At 43.4% G+C, this 24,889-nt stretch overlaps 1 protein-coding gene across 24 annotated transcripts in view; it reads right to left on the reverse strand.

Annotated features, from left to right (window-relative positions):
* LOC137335989 (ice nucleation protein-like) overlaps positions 1-24,889 on the reverse strand; it is a 489,293-nt gene that overhangs the window by 128,203 nt on the left and 336,201 nt on the right. For 23 of the 24 annotated variants that reach the window (XR_010966561.1, XR_010966565.1, XR_010966552.1 and 20 more), the window contains one exon: positions 5,028-5,074. The exons of the other annotated variant lie outside the window; for it this stretch is intronic. The gene's annotated coding sequence lies outside the window, so the exon portion shown is untranslated. The remainder of the gene's footprint in view (positions 1-5,027; positions 5,075-24,889) is intronic. 24 annotated transcript variants of the gene reach the window in all.

Below are 24,889 nucleotides of genomic sequence, written 5' to 3' on the forward strand. Positions count from 1 at the left end.
CCCATATCCTATCCTGTACCAAGTCCCACACACCCAGCACACCTGTCATTGCTGGCCTACATTGGCTCCTGGCCCCTCAATGCCTCAGATTTAAAATTCTCATCCTCATGTTTAAAACCCTTCATGGCCTCTCCCCTCCTTATCTCTGTATCCTTCTCCTGTGCTACAGCCCACCCGAACTCTCCATTCCTCTGACTCCAGCCTCTTGTGCATCGCTCCTCCCTTCGCGGATGTGCCTTCAGCTGCCTAGGCCCATGCTCTGGAACTCCCATCCTTTAAGACCCTCCTTAAAACCCACCTCTTTGACCAAGCTTTTGCTCTCTCCTGTAACAAATTTCCTTCTTTGGCCCAGCTTTCATTTTTTTGATTACACCTCTCTGAAGCATCTTGAGATGTTTTCTATGTTAAAGGTGCTATATTGCAACTTGTTGCTTTTGTTGTTGTGGTAGTTATCATCAATCATGGTGGGGAGAGCGGGAAATATGTTAAGGCCTGATTCTTTTCCAATTTAATGAACTAAATAGGACCAAGCATGAGCCACGTGTGGTGCGCTACTGAGCCAAACAGGCCAGGAAAATCCCAGGTCTGTGCTACAATTCACTTCAGCTTCCCTGACCTGAGGAAAAAGGGAAATAAATCAGCCAAGGGCTCCCACTCCTGATCGATTTCCAAGGATTCCTGCTGGAAAGCAGATATCGGGCAAGGGCAGGATCAGGTTTGGATGTAATGCCCCTCTCGGAAAAATAATTTGCCGATGCTCACCCGCTTAGGATCACAGATGGCAAAGTACTAGAGGGGCTTCTGCTGCCTGTTAAACAGCAGTTTAGCAGAGGAGAGGGAATTGTGGGGGCATGGCAAGCAGCAAGGAAATTAGGGAATTTTCAGCCATATTGAAAAAAATGCAGAAATTAATTCTTTGACTAAATAGTTCTGGTTAGTAATCAGAGTTCCAACAATGCAGCAACCATCACATCAGTTGGACCTTCATAAGAGCTTATTCCAAATGCTAACCTTTCAATTACGTATTCAATTAATTAGGCAATTAATTGTTAATAAATTGAAATTTAAATAGCCAAATTAGCTCCTAATTGTTTCCTGCGTCCTTTCAGCTGCTCCCCCAGTTCCCGTTCTATAAATGGCCATTGTACCGCTCTCACGGTCTCCTTTAAACGAGTGTAGTTGATTAACCTTCTGCCGATCTGTACCATCTGGAGACGGAACAGCGTTTCTACTTTCTTTGGCCTTAGGGTAATACGTTTTTCCCCAGATAATGTCTTCCTGCCCTAGGTACAAAATCCTAACCCCGTTTAGCAATAGTTCAGTATTTCTTCATGTATTTGTTCAGCCAGACCCTTTTTCTCTTTGCTTGTTATAAATACCACCAGAATCTAGACAGATTGCGACTCATTGTTATTGCATTTTAAGTAGTGGGCCTTGATCATTCCCATCAAAGTAAATAAGAGAGTGGTTGACTCCTTTGCAACGTAAGCATAGTCAGCCTAAATTAGGGGCTGGGAGTCATTCTGTCCAAACAGAAGGCATTATCTGACTGACTGAGCTAGTGTGGGGGCTGATTAGTGGTTTGGATTGGTTCCACAGAAAGTGGGAGAATGTGACTCTCTCATGTAAAGTCGGGCTAGGAATACTGAAGACGGTTCCAAAATCCCAAAGATGATTGGTTGAGTAAAGAAGAATGCTGACCCTTTAATACATGGCGAACCTTCCAAAACTTTTAAAGTAACAATTATGTTATTAGTTGCATAAACGGAAATACAAGCAGTTCCCACAATGTCGACAGATGCAGAGGAACGCCCGCGCTGATGAAAGGAAGTCACTCTCCATGCTCAGTGAAAACTCAAATCAGTCTGGGTTGTCCCGAAGTAAATCTGGTCTGTCACTCCACTAATCGAAACCATGCAACTACGAGACCTCTTTAAAACCATCGCCAGATTTTTATACGTTGACGTCGAAATCATACAAGCTAATTGTGAGCCTTTTGCTGATTCCAATGGAGAACCAGAAGGTCACACAGCCCATCTCTCACAAAAATAAACTTACAAAGCACTCTAATAGTGTAATGCTTTTTTTGTGAAGAAAGTGGCCCTTTAAGTCTTAAAGACACAGAACTCAACAACAATTGCTCAACAACAAATTTCTCAAAGTGGGGGGGGGGGATGGGGGGGGGGGGGAGTTGATAAACAAAAGAAAACAGTTGCCCATCAGTCATATCACGCAGTGAGAAGGTGCCCAGCTAATGTACTCCAGGTTCATTAACTACAGACAGAAACAGTTATTTTAATTGTAAACAGTTATTAATAGCTATTTTAGTGGCTAGCTGGGTCCTTTGCCTTTAAAATGATGTTGTTGTTGATGTTTGTGAACATCAATGATGCAACACATATTCTAATCCTGGGAATGAACACACACCCACGTACATGGGATCAGCAGGGCACCCGTTGATAAGGAAAAGGGACATTGTTGTGCTAACTAATTGACCCTGAACATTTTGTTCAACTAGCGACTTACTAATCAATTAATCATTGTACTCCCAAACTCAACTTCCCAAACACAGGGCTACAGATGTGACACTCAGTAATGCCCGTAGTGTTTGGAATTGGATATAAACACCGTGGGGCCAGACGTAAACAACTTGAACACAGGAAATGACTTAAATGCAATAAGATGATGTGTCAGGCCTGCGACTTCGGGAATTAAAGGGGGAGGTGACTCCAGAAAATTGGCTTTGAAGGGTTTTGATAGAGTAGACAGGGTAAAACTATTTCCACTGGCATGAGGGTCAGTAAACAGAGGACACAGATTTAAGATAACTGGCAAAAGAACCAGAGGGGAGATGAGGAGACTTTTCTTTACTCAGCAAGTTGTTATGATCTGGAATGCTCTGCCTGAAAGGGTGGTGGAAGCAGATTCAATAGTAACTTTCAAAAGAGAACTGGATAAATACCTGAAAAGGAAAAAAATTGCAGGGCTATGGGGAAGGAGCAGGGGAGTGGGACTAATTGGATAACTCTTTCAAAGAGCTGGCACAGACTCGATGGGTCGAATGGCCTCCTTCTGTGCTGTATGATTCTATGAACTGCTTCGCCCATTTTATGGGGAATAAAACTAACAAGAATTTGCAGATTTTATGCATCTGGTTTACTTTCCGGCTAGGTGGCCCGAGTGATAGGGAGCCGCCTCGTGCGTTCCAGAGTGGCTTTGCTTAAAAGAACAGGGGCCGCATCTTCCGACCAAGCTCATAGCCAACTCAGGCTGCAGGACCCCAAGATTAATGATATTGGCTACAGATCCAGGACGCCCAGCTGATCCTGCCTTCCATGACTGGTGGCACCGCAGGGCATAGAGAGGCTTATAAACACCAGCAATGACATAATAATTGGTGAGATTGTTTTTTGTTGCTTTATTTTAAGCATATTCATTTTATTTGGACCACTCATTCATTTATTATATTAGTGGTTACCTAAAAGGGACACTTGTAATGGTGATTCTTGTTCGGTGACGCTGGAGTGTCACCCTTATTGGTCCAAGCAGAAAAGACCCAGCTAATCGTTTGGCTCCCCAGGGCCTGCGGAACATGACTGCCCCTCCCTCCCCCCTGGGTTAGCCCAAGGTGGTAGCGTCTATTGTGTTAGATGGAGCCGCCTCCGGACTACAGGAGAATTCTCCCTGTCGATGACATCGCTGAGTCAGCCCATTGAGGAGTGGGGGAGACGGTGGACAGGTGACTCAAGGATCTCCATGGGTAAGAAAAGTGACGTTCTTCACAGAAACTTTAAAGAAATTCCTTGTAAGTATATTATTCCTTCCTCTATAAAACGAGCCAGCACTTTGAACCAAAAGTACCCCCCATAGGTCATTTCCCCTTAAATAAAGTTTGAGCAATACTGCGTCAGTGCATTTGTGAGTTTCAGCATCAATAGAATTACACAGAAATTACAACACAGAAGTAGGCCATTTGGCCCAACCAATCCATGTTGGTGTTCATCCTCCACATGAGCAGTAGTCCTAATTAATTGTACCTACTTTCTTCCCATGTCCCTTTATTCACTTCATTTGTCTTTATATGCATCATCTTATTAATAGTAAATGCTGAATTTGGAACTGAGCAATGTTAATCTTTGCTTCAGCCAACGGCGATGCCAATGATATTCTGGGAGATTTAGCAGCAGTACTCCCGGGGGATGTTCTCTGCCATATTAATGAGGCACTGCCAGATCACGTCATGTGGCACCATACCCAGAAATACTGCATAGAGTATGTGTATAACTCAAGGAAAGTCCATGGAGCCCATAGAATTCATATCAGTCACCAGCTTGGATCACAAAGTCGTCAAACTCCTAGACGTAACATTTTGCCAAATTGGATCTCACCGCTAGGTTTATTTATACTTCATCTGTTATTATGAATAATGAAAGTCAGTGGAGATGAAATATGTAAGCAGTTTGTAATGGATAATGAAATGTTACCTGCTTGAAAATGACAGGTAGAATACAGTTTTGCAAAAGCAAATTATGAAGGAATATTTATTCTTCATTTTAAATGCTTCGTTTCCATTGCAGTTGATTATAGTAACTCCTTGTTGTAGTCCTCGCTAACCAATTTCTGTTATAACATGGTCCCATGACAAGGGAACCCACATTATTGAAACACTTCACAGTTGTGTAATTTATATATGGTTCCCCCAAACCAGTATAGACTCCACTGTATGTACATTCCTTTCAGTTGGATTGTCTCAGTTGCATTCTTCCACAAACTGAAAATCCGCTTTGCTTATAACCAAAGCCACCAATTTCCATTCTTTTTTAAATGGAAAATTGGATGGAATTATGGAATACAATCCTCAATACACATTAATAAAAATGGCATTTGACATTCAACACAAAGCAATGATCCTAATTACAAAAAGGCAGAACAGCAGCATACAATCCCCAAAGCACCAGTGAAAATCCTGAGGTTCCATATAACAAAACAATGGGCCTGGTTATAAATTAGCAGATTATTTTACTCACCAATGTGTTGTTCATTTTTCATGTCCTTTCCTCCCCGTTATAGCATCCTATTGATAACAAATTAAAAGGTCAATGAATGGGCCTTAATTTGTCTCCACATTAGTAACTGTATATTTGATAGCGCTTAGATATTTACTGATGGACAGAAATAAAATGGTGGTTTTATGCAAATTATGTACTATTAATGAGGTAATATTCAAATTATTTGATCAAAGTCATGGACATTAATGTGAAAAATGCCCACCTTCAACTACAACTTCATTCGACAACTCAAACAATTTGAATTATTTTGATGTTTCAATTAATAATTCAGAATCAGGGCCAGAAGCCAGCTCCCAATTTGTCCCAAATATTTTCCCCTCTAAACATTTAGTTCCTTTTCCAGTCACATCATTTAGAAGGAGATTCCTTGCCCTTGTTAAATTCAAATTGCCCACGCACATATCAGGGGTCACTAAAATAAACCAAGTCCCAGTTTTCCTCTACACATTGGCATGTGGTATATTCCAGCCCAGTTCATGGGCTATAATGTGGATGCACAAATACCAGTTTAGGCACCTGTGAAAAACATAATCCATTAAGTTTGATGGCTAGGTTCTACAATGCATGCTAAAGGCCATTACTTCTGGGAGAGCGGCAGTCAGATGGAGACCCGCCTGCTCCATGTTAATGCTTGTTGATGATGCCATTCCTAAACAAGACCTTACCATTACAAGGTAAGCAGGGAGCAACAACAGCAAGTGGAATAGAAAGACTTGCATTTATATAGCGCCTTTAATGATCTCAGGATGTCCCAAAGCACTTTGGAGCCAATTAAGTACTTTTGAAGTGTAGCCACCATTGTAATGCAGGAAATGCAGCTGCCAATTTGCGCACAGCAAGGTCCCACAAACAGCAATGTGATAACGACCAGATAATATGTTTTAGTGATATTGGGTGAGGGATAAATATTGGCCACGTCACCAGGAGAACTAATGCCGTGGGATCTTTTATGTCCACCTGAGCATCTCATCTGAAAGACAGCACCTCAGACACCGCTGCACTTCCTCAGTACTGCACTGGAGTGTCAGCCTAGAGAGTGTGCTCAAGTCTTTGGAGTGGGACTTGAACCCATGACCTTCTGACTTAGAGGCGAGAGTGCTACCACCAAGCTGGCACTGAAACATGCATGGAAACGTGGGTCCCTGCTGCCATGGGGACTTCAGAGGTCATCAGCTTCATAGTTGTTAGCACCATGGAGGACTGGAAAGAAGCACATCTGGCGCCAACAGCACTCTCAATGTAAATGTGCTTCGGTTCTCGGAAGGATCATCTGCTCATCTGACTGACAACATGATACCGAATAATTGGTCTCGGCAGTAGCTTAGCATTATTTCCCATTACAGTGCAGCTTCTACTTGTAAATGATGCCACCACTAACAACATAATAGACTGGCTTTAAAATGAATTTGATACCTAGCACATGGACGATTCGGATGATGTAAAGAAAATAAACACAAGTACAACCCTGCAATGACTCAGGATGTGAGTGTGCGGGGACAGTCGCAGCACAATAGAGTGGAGTGAGCAGCCCTTTAATAAACAATTACTCATACAATACAAGACCAATTGGGCTAGAGAAATAATTCCTGACCTGGGAACTGTGGAAAGATTTCAACCATGAGGTGGAAATGGGGTAATCATGTTGTCAATTGTTTTTTTCTCTTTTGACTACTCTATATTAATCCAGCATGTTATTGCCAGTGATTTAAGTTGCAGTGTCCTGTTCCCAAGGTCTCTTTGAGATGTTAGTCAATCCCGTCAAACTCCTTGCTGGATTCAAATCACAGGACACTGATTGCAGTGGTGAAAGCAAGAAAGATCATTTCTATAGCGCCTTTCACAACCTCAGGACGTCCCAAAGCACTTTACAGCCAATGAAGTACTTTTGAAGTGTAGTCACAGTTGTAATGTAGGAAACGCGGCAGCCAATTTGAGCACAGCAAGGTCCCACAGACAGCAACGTGATAATGACCAAATAATCTGTTTTTTAGTGCTGTTGGTTGAGGGGTAAATATTGGCTGGGATACCAATGTGAACCAAGTGCCCCCAAAGGGCTGGAGCTGACCTCGAGAGCTGGTTTCTCCACACGCTCTTGGAGGCGCTGAGCTTGCCATACAGTCCTTTCTACATCATTGGCCTCTACAATCTTCCCAGCAAACCCCCCGCCCCCCACCATGTATTGGATAAAGTTTGTAGTCTGAAATGTAAAGTTTTGACTTGAAGCAAGCTGTGCTTTGTATGCAAGGGTACACATTCACTGTCGCTTTAAATGCCAATTGCAGCTTCGTATATAAGTGCATGATTTTACCCAGGCTCTGTTGTTTTACAACAACAACTTGCATTTATATAGTTTTTAAGCACATGCCCACCAGCCTGTGCCGCTTTTCAGGATCATGTACACTGACCAATATGTGTCCCTGTGTCACTACTGTCAGGGAAATGGGAGTCTGGCTGAAAGGAAACAGGATTAAGCAACTCCAGCGCCCCACCCTGGAATGGATCCAATATGGCAACCTCGAGAGGAAGTACTCATTTCTCAATTCATTTCTTTTTTCTGGGAAGGATCCATTCATTTACCAGCTATTAGAATACAGCTGACGAAATCGGTGACTACTAATTTCATACATCCACTTTCCTTCAAGGTTGTTGGGGAAAGGACCGAGTAGATTTCAAGCTACATCGTACTGTGCTACATTGGAAATACTTTCAGCTCTCAAATGGAAATGTGTTTAGTTGGCCAATTTAAATAAAAACGATGAATGAAATAGATCAGAATTACCAAGCCTCAATTCATGGGATGTCCCTACGTAAGTAGTAAATACAAGGTGTGGTAGTGAGCCGAACAGAATGGGAAGGTTTCCCAGGGGCGGGGGAGAGGGGGTTAGCCAGGGTTCTGGATCTCAAATCTTGACTGTCCCCTGAGAAAGTGTGTCGATGTTGGGTGAAGACAAGTTGAGGTTTAGCTTTGATACCAGGGCTACCTACTGTCCCAGATTCAGGAGGCGTCTCAAGGAGGATATGATCTCACTCACTGCCTTCTTGCCTGAGGCTTGTAATGTCACACCGATGGAGGGCCACATTTCATCCACCAGCTGGGCACAATCCCTGCCCCGAGTGCCTGATATGTGCCTCCTCTCCACAACTCCCTGATCTTCCCCCTCTTATCTTGCTCTAGCTGTACTCAAAGTAGATAAGTCACCCGGTCCGGATGGGATGCATCCTAGGTTGCTGAGGGAAGTAAGGGTGGAAATTGTGGAGGTACTGGCCATGAATAGCTAATTATCCAAGGGCATTTATAAAAATTAATATGCTGGTTAAAAAAAAGACTCAATCCTTCAGTATTTTTTAAGGGGAAAAAATTTTGCAGTTCTATTCAAATTGAAAGCCAATCAAAAAGAAAGAGGTAAAAGGAAAAAATCTACAAACACTGGAGAACTGAAATAAAAACAGGACAAGCTGAAAATACACAGTAGGCCAATCAGACATGCTGTGTATTAGTAGCATTTTCTGATTACAGGGGTCTGGGTTACAAGAGTGAGTTATTTTAAAAGGCAAAGACTTCTTAACTCAGTGGTAGTACTCTCGCCTCTGAAGGTCACTCTCGGAGATGAGCACATAATCTTGGCTGACACTTCATTGCAGTACTGAGGTAGTGCTGCACTGTCGAAGGTGTTCTCTTTAAGATAAACTGATGTCCCATCTACCCTCTAGGTACAAGTGAAAGATCCCATGGCACTGTTCGAAGAAGAGCAAGGGAGTTCTCCCCTAGCCTAGCATTTATCCCTCAGTCAATACCATCGAATAACTGGTCATTTATCTCATTGCAGTTTGTGGGATCTTGCTGTACACAAATTGGCTGCCACATTTCCCTACATTACAACAGCGATCCCACTTCAAAAGCACTTCATTGGCTGTGGAGCATTTTGGGATGTCCTGAGGATGTGAAAGGCGCCATATAAATGCAAGTCCTTTTCATTCTTGCTATTATTTTATTAGAGCCCTTAACACATAGTACAAACCAAGAGTGAGCTCTGAATGAAATGCAGTCCTGTCAAGTGATACCCATTAGGAGTGAGTCATCTGAATTTGAAATCTAATCCATCTTAATGTATCTCCTGGAATTAAACACAGCTCCATATGTTTACATGGTTTTGCAATCGAAGATGCTCTTGTCGATGGTAAATCTAGCTGTACAGGAGGGGAGAAGAAAGGAGAGGAGAGCAATAGTGAAAGGGGATTCGATAGTTAGAGGAGCAGACATGCGTTTCTGTGGCTGCAGACGTGATTCCAGGATGGTATGTTGCCTCCCTGGTGCCAGGGTCAAGGATGTCACTGAATGGCTACAGAACATTCTGGGAGGGGGAGGGTGAACAGCCACAGATCATGGTCCATATCGGTACCAAAGACATTGGCAGAAAGAGGGATGCGGTCCTGCAGGCAGATTTTAAGGAGTTAGGAAAGAGATTAAGAAGCAGGACCTCAAAAGGTAGTAATCTCCAGCTTACTCCCAGTGCCATGCACTAGTGAGCATAGAAATAGGAGGATACAGCAGATGAATCCATGGCTGGAGAGATGGTGCAGGAGGGAGGGCTTTAGATTCCTGGGCATTTGGAACCAGTTCTGGGGGAGGTGCGACCTGTACAGGCCGGACAGGTTGCAGCTCAACGGAGTGGGGTGGGCGCCAGGATGCAGCAATGGAAAGGAGAAATAAGGGGCACAAAGGATCGGGGGAGAGAGTACAAGAAAGTCTAGGACTGGTTTGCAGTGCATGTGTGTAAATGCACAAAGCGTGGTAAACAAGGTTGGTGAGCTGCAGACGCAAATAGCCACATGGGAACATGATGTTGTAGTGATAACGGTGACGTGGCTCCAAAAAGGATTGAGTACTAAATATTCCTGGATACAAGGTGTTCAGAAAAGATAGGGAAGGAAAGAAAGGAGCGGGGTGGCAGTATTAAGGAGAATATTGCAGTACTGGAGAGAGAGGATGTCCTGGAGGGGTCAAGGACAGAATCTATTTGGTTAGAGTTAAGAAATAAAAGAGGTGCCATTACACAACTGGGTGTATTCTATAGGCCACCAACTAGTGGGAAGGATATAGAGGAGCAAATTTGCAGGGAAATTACAGAGGAAATTGTAGAGTAGTGATAATGGGGACTTCAACTATCCTAATATAGACTGGGATAACAATAATATTACGGGGCACAGAGGGGGAGGAATTTTTGAAATGTGTTCACGATAACTTTCTTAACCAGTACGTTTCTGGCCCAGTGAGGAAGGAGGCATTGCTGGACTTGGTTCTAGGGAAAGAGGTGGGCCAAGTGGAGCAAGTGTCAGTGGGGGAGCATTTAGGGAGCAGTGATCATAGTATCATAAGATTTAGAACAGCTATGGAAAAGGACACAGACCACTGTAAAGTAAAATTCTCAATTGGAGGATGGCCAATTTCAATGGGATGAGAACAGATCTGCCCCGGGTAAATTGGAATCAATGATTGGCAGCCAAAACTGTAATTCAACAGTGGGAGGCCTTTAAAGAGGAGATGGTTCGGGTACTGTCTAGGCAAATTCCCACGAGGCAGAAAGGTAGTGCAACTAAAGCCAGAGCTCCCTGGATGAAAAAGTGAGTAATATGAAACAGAAAAAAGGGGCTTATGACAGATGTCAGGTTGATAACACAATTGAGAACCAGGCAGAATATGGAAAGTTCAGAGGGGAAGAGAAAAAGGAAATAGGAAGGACAAAGAGAGAGTATGAGAATAGACTGGCGGCCAACATAAAAGGGAATCCAAAAGTCTTCTACAGGCATGTAAACAGTAAACCGGTAAAAAGAGGAGGAGCGGGGCTGATTAGGGACCATAAAGGAGATCTACTCATGGAGGCAGAGGGGATGGCCGAGGTACTAAATGAGTACTTTGCATCTGTCTTTACCAAGGAAGAAGATGCTGCAGAGTCTCAGTAAAGGAAGATATAGTTGAGATACTGGATGGGCTAAAAATTGATAAAGAAGAGGTACTTGAAAGGCTAGATGTACTTAAAGTAGATAAGTCACCCGGTCCGGACGGGATGCATCCTAGGTTGCTGAGGGAAGTAAAGGTAGAAATTGCGGAGGTACTGGCCATAATCTTCCAAACCTCCGTAGATACGGAGGTGGTGCCAGAGGACTGGAGAATTGTAAATGTTACACTCTTATTCAAAAAATGGTGTAAGGATAAACCCAGCAACTATAGGCCAATCAGTTTAACCTCAGTGGTGGGCAAACTTTTAGAAACGATAATCCAGGACAGAGTTAACAGTCACCTGGATGAGGGTGCATTGATTAGGGAAAGCCAGCACGGATTTGTTAAAGGCAAATCATGTTTAACTAACCTGATCGAGTTTTTTGATGAGGTAACAGAGAGGGTAGATGAGGGCATTGCAGTTGATGTGGTGTATATGGATTTTCAAAAGGCGTTTGATAAAGTGCCCCATGGTAGGCTTATCATCAAGATTGTGGCCCATGGAATAAAGGGGGCAGTAGAAACATGGATGCAGAATTGGCTAAGTGACAGGAAACAGAGAGTAGTGGTGAATGGTTGTTTTTCAGACTGGAGGGAGGTGTACAGTGGTGTTCCCCAGGAGTCGGTGCAGGGACCACTGCTTTTCTTGATACATATTTATGACTTGGACTTGGTATACAGGGCACAATTTCAAAATTTGCAGATGACACAAAACTTGGAAGGGTAGTAAACAGTGAGGAGAATAGTGATAGACTTCAAGAGGATATAGACAGGCTGGTGGCATGGGCGGACACGTGGCAAATGAAATTTAACGCAGAAAAATACAAAGTGATACATTTCGGTAGGAAGAATGAGGAGAGGCAATATCAACTAGAGGGCACAACTGTAAAAGGGGTACAGAAACAGAGAGATCTGGGGGTATATATGCACAAATCGTTGAAGGTGGCAGGGCAGGTTGAGAAACCGGTTAAAAAAGCATACATGATCTTGGGATTTATATTTAGAGGCATGGAGTACAAAAGTATGGAAGTCATGACGAACCTTCATAAAACACTGGTTCGGCCACAACTGGACTATTGTGTCCAGTTCTGGGCACTGCACTTCAGGAAAGATGTGAAGGCCTTAGAGAGGTGCAGAAGAGATTTACTAGAATGATTCCAGGGATGACGGACTTTAGTTACATGGATAGACTGGAGAAGCTGGGGTTGTCCTCCTTGGAACAGAGGTGGTTGTGAGGAAATTTGATCGAGGTATTCAAAATCATGAAGGGTCTAGACAGTATGGATAGAGAGAAACTGTTCCCATTGGCGAAGGGTCAAGAACCAGAGGACATAGATTTAAGGCGATTGGCAAAAGAACCAAAGGTGACATGAGGAAAAGCTTTTTTATACAGCGAGTGGTTAAGATCTGGAATGCACTGCCTGAGGGGATGGTGGAGGCAGATTCAATCATGGCCTTCAAAAGGGAACTGGAAAAGTACTTGTAAGGCAAAAATTTGCAGGGCTACGGGGAAAGGGCGGGGGAGTAGGACTTGCGGGACTGCTCTTGCATAGAGCCGGCGTGGACTCGATGGGCCGAATGGCCTCCTTCCGTGCTGTAACCTTTCTATGATTCTAAATGGCACTCCTACTATTTCTCTATTGTTGACTGCTCCATGAATCATAACTGAAAAAAAATTGACCCTTTTCCCCTTTGATTTTTCATGTAAAATTATAAACAACATGGGAAAGGTCATTTGCCTCAACCATTCATGTTGGTGTTTACCTTCTACTCAAGCAGTATCCTAATCCCATGTGCCTACCTTGTTCCTATATCCCTTAATTCCTTTTCCCTTCAACCACCTATCTAATCTATTCTCAAATCTTGACATGGTCTCTGCTTCAATCACTAACTCTGGTAATTCATTCCACAGCCTCACAATCCTCTGTGTAAAAATATAATTCTCCTGCTTTCTGTTCTAGATATTTCAATTTAGTCTTATAACGATACCCTCCTATTTCAACTCCTCCTCAATCACTGGAAATGGCCTGTTTCCATCAACTTTGTGCCTCTGCCTTTAAGGAACCATTAGCATGCAGGACAATTTGCGGTTTCTTTTGTCCATTCCAACTGTGCACAATATCGTTTTGGAAATATCAAGCAAACAATCTTTGGGCCGCCAACAATTTCCTGGATTTGTGGTTTTGACGGCTGGAAGAGACTGGCTGTCAGGTGACTCATTCTTCCTGAGTGTTTCATGTGATCTATTCCTCCAATCTTTTTGAGCCATCCAGTTTCCATGGTAGCCCATGTGTCAAAGATAAACGTTTCCATGGCAATCTAGTGGGTCTATGTATCCAAGGCATGTTGGTTCCCCATTGTCTAGAGAGAATCTCAGTACGAATGTCACTCCACAGAAATGGTTCACCTTTTTGTCCGACTTTGAATTCAAATTCAAACCATCAAAATCACAAATGGAACTGAGTGTCATGTTCGTCTGTATAGGGCTCACAATTATTAGATCCTAAAATAGCTTTACATTTTTTGGCACAATATGGGGTTTTAATAGGGTAATTACAAAGGATATTTTGCATTGACAACTAGCTGACTCTGCTGACAGTTAAGTAAGAGGCTGCTACAGGGAACATTTGGGAAATATGAGACTAGCGACAGTCGTACTGTTTGGAAAGATGACTTAATTGAAGACTGCACATTAACAACATTGTCATTTTTCACAACATATAGTGCATTTTGATTCTCATTTATTTTTCCAGTAATTGGTAAGGGCCAGTAATTGGTACCACGGTCGTGTGGCTCAGTGGTAGCACTCTGACCTCTGTCAGAAGGTCGTTCCATTCAAGCCAATCGAAAAGAAAATCAGGTGTGGTGTGAAACGGACTGTTGATTCGCTGTGACCTCGTTTCATGCTACTAGCAAAGACCAATTTCACCCCCAATACCTCAAATAGGGCCCTGTTGACTGGTTGCATCTAAGACAAACAATAATCCTTCAGTTTGAAGATAAAAGTTTTCAGTTTAAAGATAAAAATTTCCTTCCCATTAACATTTTTTTCCCCAAATACTTTGAGGCTAGCATACTTTCAATCTGTCAATCATCTCTCACCTTTCCCCGTGGGCCCCACCTTGAACTATTTAATAGCGTTACCAAACTCATCATTCCGAGGTCAACGATGGCCCTGTTCAGTGTCAGACACAGTAGTCGGCCTACCTTGCTTGACATTGAGATACCAGTTGCCAGGAGAACAAGGTCAGCTGCAGAAGGGGGAGTGCAGCTGTCTGTCTATTGATGCCATGAGAGAACTGCTGGCTGCAAACCTCTTCTCTGCAGATAACATTCCCCTTGATAAGGTGCAAATACTAAGCTCATTTTCTTTCCTTAAGAAAAGAAATGCAGCAAATGTTGTCCTATTATTGCTGACACTAAGCAGCAGAATTACAATTTCCATTATGATCAAGCAGTGTAGCTTTAATTAAAAGAATGTCTCCCACAGAATTCTACAGCTACGGTAGTTTTTTTTTGCACTGAATTATTAAAGCACTATAATGTAAAAATAGGTCTTTATTAGGAATGGAGTTATGGAAGTCTATAATCAGTTATCCCTGACCAGTAATCATTGTTGGTTGACTTGACTGCAGCATAAATATGAAAGGGGCACAGTACATCAAGTTGAAATATCATGAGTAGGCCTATTCATTTACAGGAAATTTAATGGGCTCATAAATTCAAGGGTTCGTTACAATTACAGTAAATGAAATGGAAGAGCTAAGCTCTCATTCACTGCATCTCACTAGATTGTTACAATCAGCATTGTAGGATTTGGGCACCATTTTCATCGATGGTTATCACTTCCAAGGAAGAAGCTCGAGGTTGCTGTATTTTGCTTGCACATACAGCTCCTTCATAGCCCTCTCCGGCTAATCTGGAGCATAGGAACGGAAGTTGGCCATTCAGCCGCTCGAGCCTGTTCCACCATTCAATTACCCATTTACCCGCCTTGGTTCCATAACCCTTAATACCCTTGTCTGACATAAATCTATCACCCGCAGTTTTGAAATTTTCAATTGACCTAACCTCAACAGCCTTTAAGGGGGAGAGAGTTCCAGATTTCCACTACCCTTTGTGTGAAGAAATGCTTCCTGACAACACCCCTGAACAGCCGGCCTCTAATTATAAGATTTTGCCCCCTTGTTCTGATTTCCCCCACCAGAGGAAAAAGTCTCTCTCTATCTACCCTATCAACTCAATTAGATCACCCCTTAATCTTCTATATTCAAGGGAATACAAGCCTAGTCAATGCAACCTGTCCTCATAATTTAACCCTTTTAGCACCAATATAATTCTGGTGAATCTGCGCTGCACCCCCTCCAAGGCTAATATATCCTTCCTGAGCTGTGGTGCCCAGGACTGAACGCAGCACCCCAAATGGTGTCGAACCAGACCTCTGGGCTCACACTGTGCATTTTCTGGCTTTATTCATTGATTGCATCCAACTTGCATTGTGAACTCTAAAAGAATGAAGGGAGACTTTAGTAGAATTTGTTTTAATTATTCAGTTAGGCCATGGCGGGTGAGAAATCGAGCCTGCACCTGAAATGGGTGCCAAATTGGGGGAAAGTGCTCGATCGGCATGCCGGTCAGTGCTGGCAGGAGGCCCATGCCAAATTCAGCCATTTCCATAGCCATGGGCGCCAATCGGGCATCAGGAAGCAACTCGCGGGTTCCGTCAGCAGTGGCCCCAGGGGGCGGTCCTGGGGAGGGGGCAAACCCAGGCCAAAGGAGACCCACAGCTCTTCTGTGGAGCCAGGAGGAGATCTCCTGCCCCTTCTGACTCCACAGAAAAGTAAAAATTCTCACAGTTTTGGGGTCGTTTTTCCAGCGGCCCCTTTACGCTACAATTTTACAGTCGGGATCCTACAATTGACGGAGGACCCCAATTTGCATAATCAGTCAGCCCAACACCTGTTTCAGGTGGACAGTCTGGGTGACCAAAAGTCACCCAATCCAATATAGTAGCCACCAAACTTTGGGTGCAGATCAGCTGTGGGAGATCCAGGCCCGATTTTGGTCGTGATTTTCCCACTCGTTTTATGCTCAAAAAGCAAGTGAAACAAGGTTAAATGTCTCCCCTGGAGTGTCCCTACCACAAATAGCGATGGAAGCAGAATCCATCATAGCTTTTAGAAGGGAAGTCGATAAATATTTGATAAAGAAAAATTTCAACAGGTATGGGGCAGGGGAATGGCACTAAATGGGTTGCTCTTTCAGAGAGCCAGCATAGGCACGATGGGCCAAATTACCTCCTCTTATGCTCTAAAATTCAATGATTCTAACGTTCTTTTGTATTCATTCATTAGCTATTCTGAAGGTCTCATGTTCTTTGCTAACCACTTCTCTCCTTGGGACAATAACTTATGCAACCATAGGCACCGGCAATCTTGTGGTAGCTCGACCAAATCCGCACCTTCATATGTGAGCTGGACAGTCAGCTGACTGTTCCATCATGAGGTCCATCACAACTGAGTTGGATCTTGCCCTCACCCAAAGTCCACGCACGTGATAGTAACTAGGGGAGCTGCGACTGATGTTGAAGAATTCAGCTCAATGAGGCTCACAGAGATGGGAGAAGGGATATTGTTCAATTCTCAATATGCAAGAGTCTATGTTTTGTTAAACTCCCTCCCACCACTCAATTGGGAGAATTTCCTCAGTGCGCAGTATGTAATGAGATTGTAAATCTGATGGTGACTTTGTTACACGCAGCACACAGAAAATTCTCCCCTCTTATCTAATACGTCTGTCCAATATGGAATCAAACCAATTGACAGCCTCATACTAAGCTCTAATACTACTTACACTGTTTGATGTTGCTAATTTCTTATCTCTGACAGAAAATGGTTCGATAGTGACACAAATACAAACCATGCAATTCACGTGAAACTGCCCAGACTCCAAATTAGTGCAATCCAGAATCCTGGGTCAAACGATTGAGAGCAATTGAGGCTTTCTCACTTCCCCCAAAATCTGCAGCCAGGATGCACCGAAGGAGATTCCAGTTTTCAAGGCCGAGGTTTGAAAAATGATTCAATTTACTGAAGAAAGTGTGACTGTGTGTTATTGCCTCTTATTAAGGAATGTAGAGAGGCAGCACATTAACTTGCTATCAGTACATGCCCACAAGCCTCAGTTTGCTAATGCACTGTCAAATTAACATGGGTGATAAATGCAGAGAATGATGTCATTTATCTTGACTCCACAACAATGCTATGACTTCACAGGCCCATTTCCCCCACCCCATGCTATGCTACACTATGATGCATGCACTTATTACAGAGCCCTGTGGAAATTTATGTGGTCCACCAAAGCCTACTGCACGTGTCGCAACCAAAGGCATGAATCAAAAGCCGAGACTCGGAGAGGATAGAAAAAATGCAAGCCTGACAACCATTGTTGCTTAACCGGCTTAAAAAAATCACAGGTCCAATGTTCATTTAAGTGCATGTTAATAAGCACATGCATTCAAAGGGTCTTTACTGCTGCAATAATTTCATTGCGTGGCTGAAATATCGATGTCATTATTACCTTGACATGAGATTTTCATCACTCCGCTGATGTGCATCATTGCCAACCTAAGCCCATTTCTGAAATAGTGCAATGCTGTCAAGAAGCTAAATTGCTCTGCTGCATTCTTTTTTCAATTGCACCGCTATAATGATCTTAAGTATTCCCCCTCCTCCCCTTTCTTGACTGAAATATTAAGTGACAGCATTCATTGCAAACCCAAGAATGACCAGCTTTCATTTGCTCAGTAATCCACTTCGGGCCCTTTATTAGCTTAGGTTTATGGGCCATTTGTCCAATAGTGCCACTTAAACGTTCCTCATCTGCATGTTGCTGTTAAAAAGAAAAATCACATTCGTTTAAGCAAGCGCAACAAGGCTTTTCTTACTGAAAACACCTTCCAAAAATTGAGGAGGCTATCAGGAGCTCATGAAAGATTGAACGACCGAATGATTTATTGAGCTTTGTGCAAATAAAAAAGCTCCGAGCTTGCCTTTCAATAAGTGAGAGAGATTGTAATCATCCACAACCATAGGTTGAACATTGCTCCCTCTTATCCTTAAGTGAAAGAAGCAAAGGGAACGCTAAGAGGAGGTGAGATCACCACTCATCAACGAGAAGGCTCTATTAACCTTGGCTTCCATTATAGATAATGGTGCCTGTAGCCACATATCATCGTTTTAAACTCCCATCCCACGCTCCAGCCTTCCTTATGTTTAATATCGGCCAGTTTTCTTTCTGATGATTGAAATTCCTGTAGATAAGGGAACACAACCAATCCCAGTTATTCAACAAACACCTCAGCTTTCAGATCACCTTTTCTGAGACATCCTCAGCTGCTCTGTCTGCTCTTCCAGCCGCTCTCTGCAACGTTCATTCTAAGTACTATTACTACTGCTACTACTATACTCCCACTATTACTACTACTACTACCATTCCTACATTACAATAGTGACTACACTTCATTGGTTGTAAAGCACTTTGGGACATGAGGTCATGAAAGGCGCTATATAAATGCAAGTTTTTTCTTTCTTTTTACTACTATTACTATTGTTACTTCTACAACAACAACAACTTGCATTTATCTTGCACCTTTATTGTAGAAAAACATTCAAGGGTGCTTCACAGAGACTTGGTCAAAGGGGTGGGTTTTAAGAAGGGTCTTAAAGGAGGAGAGGGACTTAGGAGATAGCGAAGGGGTTTGAAGAGGTGATTCCAGAGCATGGGGCCTACATGGCTGAAGGCACGGCAGCCAACGATGGGGCAAAGGGTCGAGATGCACAAGAGCCTGCAGTCAGAGGAATGGAGAGTTCTGGAGGGCGGGGCAGTTGTAATGCTAAAGAAGTTTACATAGAATCACATAGAATTTTACAGCAGAGAAACAGGCCATTCACTGTTTATGCCGCACATGGGCCTCCTACCACCTTACTTCATCTAACCCCATCAACATACCCTTCTATTCCTTTCTCCCTCATGTACTTTTTCTAGCTTCCCCTTAAATGCATCTATGCTATTCGTCTCAACCACTCCATGTAGTAGTGCGTTCCACATTATTATCACTCTCTGGATAAAGACATTTCTCCTGAACTCTCTACTAGATTTATTATTGGCTATCTTATATTTGTAGCCCCTAGTTTTGGACTCCCCCACAAGTGAAAGCATTTACAGAGGTAGGTAGGGGAACGGCCATGAAGGGATTTAAACAAAAGGAGAAGAATTTTCAATTTTTGACAGTGGGAGGACCGGGAGCCAAAACAAAGTTGTACATGCGTCTGGTACATTTTTAGCAACAATTTGTACTTAATTAGTGCCTCTCATGCAGAACGACTTAGAGTGCTTTACAGATGGGGTGGGGAGAGAATGTCAAGCATGACATGGAAAGGTTGGGGGTGGGGGGGGGAAACTGACAACACTTTTGAAGAGATAGGTTTCGAAGAGAGTCTTAAGGGTTCTTCTTCAAGGCTGGAAGATCCTTGTTTTCATGCATTGGAATTTTCCAGCAGAGGTCAGGAGCAGGGACCCTGACTGATTTTACCTCTCCCGAGCATCGAGGACAAGGACCTGTAGCACTCACACGCTGAGATCAGCTAACAGCACAGAAAAGGGGTCAAATCTGGGACCTTCCTAGTCCATATATACCACAGCTCATCAGAGCCAATGAATCACGTTCGCAATGTAGTCACTGTTGTAATGTAGGGAAACATTTGTAATGTAGCCAAACTGTGCACAGCAAGGTCCCACTAATAGCAATGAGATAAATGACCGGATAATTTTTAGTGGTGTTGGTTGAGGGATTAATATTGTTCTGGATACCAGCAGAACTCCCCTGCTCTTCTTCGAATCGTGCCATGGGATCTTTTGGGGACCTCGGTTTAACGCCTTGTCTGAAATTCGGCACCTCCGACAGTGCAGCACTCCCTCAGCACTGCACCGGGAGTGTCAGCCTAGATTATGTGCTCAAGTCGCTGGAGTGGTGCTCGAACCCGTGGTGTTCTGACTTAGAGGTGAGAGTGCTACCATTGAGCCCAGACTGATGGACTCCACTTATCCAATGAGCGAGCCCTGTTTTTCTCAAGTTTGACAGAGTTAACCACGCAAAGATTACAGACTTTAACAAACATGTGAATATAGGGATTAAATCAAGCTTGAAACTTTTGTAGACTTTATGCATAAATTAAATGGTTGAGTTTCAAACTTCCTTGAAGCTCATTTTGCCCCCTTCTCCTGGTGTAACTTTTCCTGTTGCAGTTTTTATATTACTCTCCCGCTCCTGCTCCTTCTGGCTCCACATTAAGGTTAAGTTAAAAAGAACTTAGCTGCAGGCTTCTCCTGAGGCCTACCGCAGGACCTTTAAGGACCCTCTGGTTTAGGCCACTGTACAGCCTGATAAAGTAGTAGGAACTTGCGGCCACACAAACTCCGACTACCTTTCACCAATTTCAGGAACGGGTCCGGAAATGGGAGCAGGAGCCTTATTTCAATATTGAAACGAGGCCTGCGCTCATTTCAGGCAACCACCTAAAAAAAGGCCCTGCCAAATTCAGCAGTAACATGGGTGCATGCGCCAATCGAACGAGGGCCTTCCCACTGCTAAATTCGTCATTGTTGTGCCCATTTTACACACGTAATATGGGTGCAACAACTGTTGAACATAGACCCCACTGTCCTTACAGTTTTATTCTCTCATTGGGATTTATCCAGTAATCCATGTTCAGCTGGTGCTGTGCATTACAGTATCTCCACGGACCACACTCTGCTGGCACAGTGTGTAATGGGAAGGAATGTTCTTTTTTTCCACACAAGCAAAGTGCCACATGCAAGCAAAACCACACCGTGAATAGAGAGGCCTTTTAAACACATACACGCATGCGCTCGAGAAGCGAGAAAGTACCCCTAAAATCTACAGGAATAAAAAACTTCTGACAGCTGCAAGTCTAGTAGTAACATATAAAAGTGATTAGCAGTGCAAACGAGGAGGATATGAACAAGTCATAGGTATATAATGCAGTGTGATTTTAACACTATTAGCATTACTTAATATGGCAACAGTATAACATTTCTGCCTCAATAATATGAACACCTCTTTTTCAAGATTTGCAACACGATTAAAAACATTAGGAAGAGCTGAGAATTAATTCTGAAATTTAAATCGGTGTAAATTGAGATGATTCAGGTTTGTAAATATGTGAAATCTGTCCCCCATTTCAGATTTGGATTGACCCATTAACCATTCTTAGAGGACTGGCTGGGACATTCCATTTTTACCTCAGGTGGTGGCCTGGGCATTGATTCTGCCCAAACTGGGTAGATGGAAATCTTTTCTGTCACCGGGCTAAGAAGGTCCTGTGTGAAAAGGAAAGACTTGTGTTTATACAACACCTTTCACGACCTCAGGATGTCCCAAAGCACTTTACAGCCAATGAAGTACTTTTGAAATGTAGTCACTGTAGGAAATGCGGCAGCCAATTTGTGCACAGCAAGATCCCACAAACAGCAATGTGATGATGACCAGATAATCTGTTTTAGTGACGTTGATTGAGGGTTAAATATTGGTCAGGACACCAAAGAGATCTCCCCTGCTCTTCTTCAAAATTAGGTTATAGTCCAACTGTTTTATTTGAAAATCACAAGCTTTCAGAGGCTTTCTCCTTCGTCAGGTGACTCACCTGACGAAGGAGAAAGCCTCCGAAAGCTTGTGATTTTCAAATAAAACAGTTGGTCTATAACCTGGTGTTGTAAGATTCCTTACATTTGTCAACCCCAGTCCATCACCGGCATCTCCACATCACTTCTTCAAAATAACACCATGGGATCTTTTACGTCCACCTAAGAGGGCAGACAGGGACCTGGTTTAACATTTCATCTAAAGGATAGCTCCTCCTCAGTTCTAAAGCATCAGTCCAGATTTCTGGAGTGAGACTTGAACCCACAACCTTCTGACACAGAGGTAAGAGTGCTACCAACTGAGCCACAGATGACATCTCATGAAATGAGCTTGACAAATCTCAACACAGTTCCGACTGAACATGAGGCAAGACAGTGTAAATTGAAACATCGCACTAGTACGATACAGTACTGCCACCTCGTTGAGGCAGAGTAGAAATAATTGTACTCTGTATCTGGCTGTGTCATGCCTGACCTGCCACTGACTGCCTGACAACCATTTTGCTAGCACTGTGCAACCATTTGTGCACCTGCATATTTTGCAATTTTGTTGTCAGTGGTTAAGTGGCCTTTGTGGATTTTATTTAACCTCTTTCAAAAATACTTTTGTGTCCATCCAATTATCCGGTTTGGTCTGCATGCACTGTGGTCTAGAGGGTCTTTGGCAATATCTGGGGGTCTGTCTGCTTTAACCCGTTTCTGTGATCACTTGTAGGTCCACTTGTATGAGGCATATATCCCTGCTGGTTGTGAGGAGATTATTAGTCCAGGGCATCAATTTTCTTGGTGGCCTTAAGATTCTCTCCACTGGACTCACACCACATCAATTTTATTTGGACATTTGAGTCAGACTATCCTAGTTTCATACAGGGGGATCGGAATCCTGAATTATTCCAAATGCTCATCTTCAGATAACAATGCACCAGGCTTTCCTCATAATCCAGTGGGTAGCCTTGCCCCTCCCTATCACTGTAACCTCCTCCAGTCCTGCAACCCTCCGAGATCTCTGCACTCCTCCAATTCTGGCCTGTTGTGCATCACCGATTTCCTTCACCCCACCATTGGCTGCTGTGCCTTCAGCCGTCTAGGCCCCAAGCTCTGGAATTTCCTCCCTAAACCTCTCCACCACTCTCTCCTCCTTCAAGACGCTCTCCTCCTTAAGACCTCTTTGACCAATGTTTTGGTCACCTGTCCGAATATCTCCTTAGGTGGCTCGGTGTCAAATTTTGACAGATAATGCTCGTTAATGGCGCTATATAAATGCAAGTAGTTGTTGTTGTAAACATTCCCTCTAGTGTGCTACTGTGATTAGGAAGCTCCCAGTTACTATCCTCGGTCGTTGATGATTTATCAGATCTCAAGGAGGGCAGTAGTGGGGACAATAAAAATGGTTGGTGTGTGCCTGAGCTCGGGATCCCACTCCTGATTATTATCCATTGAGCCCTGATGGTGAGTGAGCATGTGCGGGTGTCAGGCAAGAACAGGACTAGGTTCAGCATTGCTCCACCCACATCCCAAGTGTGGCAAATAGCCAGCTCGCAAAGCTGTCCAGCTCATACGTGAAGAATGGCCAGCTGGATGTGACACAAGAGGACTGCTGTGACCTTCGAAACATACACCAGTAAGGCTCAGTGCCTCCAGGAAAAGTGAAGAGAAGGGAGTTGGTACCAGTCCACAAACAAAACACTGGAGGAAGGTGAATTACTTCCCTCGTCCCCACCACAGTAAAACACAAGATGGCCGACTGGACTATGCAGGAGTATTTGGGACCAATAAACGTGGAATTTGTATTTATTGACCCTTACCAGTTTACCGAGTAAAGTTTTAGTGAATAATAAATGCCGACTACTTGGTTTAGCACAATCGGTTGAAATTTTCCTATATTAAAGAAAAGAACTTGCACCTTTCATGACTTCAGGACGTCTCAAAGTGCTTTACAGCCAATTAAGTACTTTTGAAATGTAATCACTGTTGTAATGTAGGGAAACGGGGCAGCCAATTTGTGCACAGCAAGGTTCCACAAACGGTAATGTGATATTGGCCAGATAATCTGTTTCTAGTGATGTTGGTTGAGGGATAAAAATTGGCCAGAACTTTGGGGAGAACTCACCTGTCCTTCAAAATAGTGGCCCCAAGATCTTTTACGTCCACCTGAGAGGGCAGACGGGGCCTCGGTTTAACATCAATCTGAAATATGGCTGACAGTGCAGCACTTCCTCACTACTGCACTGGAGTGTCAACTTAGATTATGTGCTCAAGTCTCTGGAGCGGGGCTCCATATAAGGTTGTATATGAAGTCTGGAGTTAGTAGCAATGAACTCATTAGAAAACAAAGTGATGTGGTGGTATGTTACCACTTGAAGCCTGGAATTGATCTATTGTCAATTCCATGAATACCTACTCACATATAGAAAAATTGGATACTTTTGTCAAGTAATCCTGTCACCTGATATTATCTTGACCGGTGCTAATTAAAATTCTGGTGATAAATTCAGATATCCTTCGCTCCCAGGGTGTGGGAATGGAGCGTACTTGATTGCTGAAAGGCTCTAGAAAGATGTTTTTGTTGAGAGATGTGCGCAGAGTAAGCATTTCACACACACTATGATCTTCTGTAAGAGTTGCTCATGGCCAGTCCAGAGCATGCTCATGGCCAGTCCAGAGCATGCTCAGAACGTTTAGCTGCTAACCTGGCCTGCCGCTTTAAGGACAGCACTCCAATAACCCCTTCTGGGAAGTATTCTCAAATCGGTTCAGAAGACAGTCAGAGGCTCGCTGCTGCTGATGTTGGATATTCCTGTAGATTGGCAGCTGCATGGCTCCTTTCCACATTATCTCAACCACTCCAGGTTGTCTCAAGGTCAGAGGGAAAAAAAAAACAGCAGGAAATATCTGGGTTCCTTTTTTGTATATATTTTCAACAATTGTTCAGTCGGGGTTTGTCAGTGTTTTATACAAAGTGTGAAGTCTCGTGTGATGTGTTGAGCTGGACAGACACTCTCAGAATTGTGTAGAAACTAACCGATCTCATGGTGAACTCGAACTGTGGGAAGTGGGGGTGTGGAAGTGGGGGACTGGGTCACATCTCATTTGGGCACAG

This window comes from Heptranchias perlo, chromosome 2 (genome assembly GCF_035084215.1).
Source record: "Heptranchias perlo isolate sHepPer1 chromosome 2, sHepPer1.hap1, whole genome shotgun sequence".
Lineage (NCBI taxonomy): Eukaryota > Metazoa > Chordata > Chondrichthyes > Hexanchiformes > Hexanchidae > Heptranchias > Heptranchias perlo.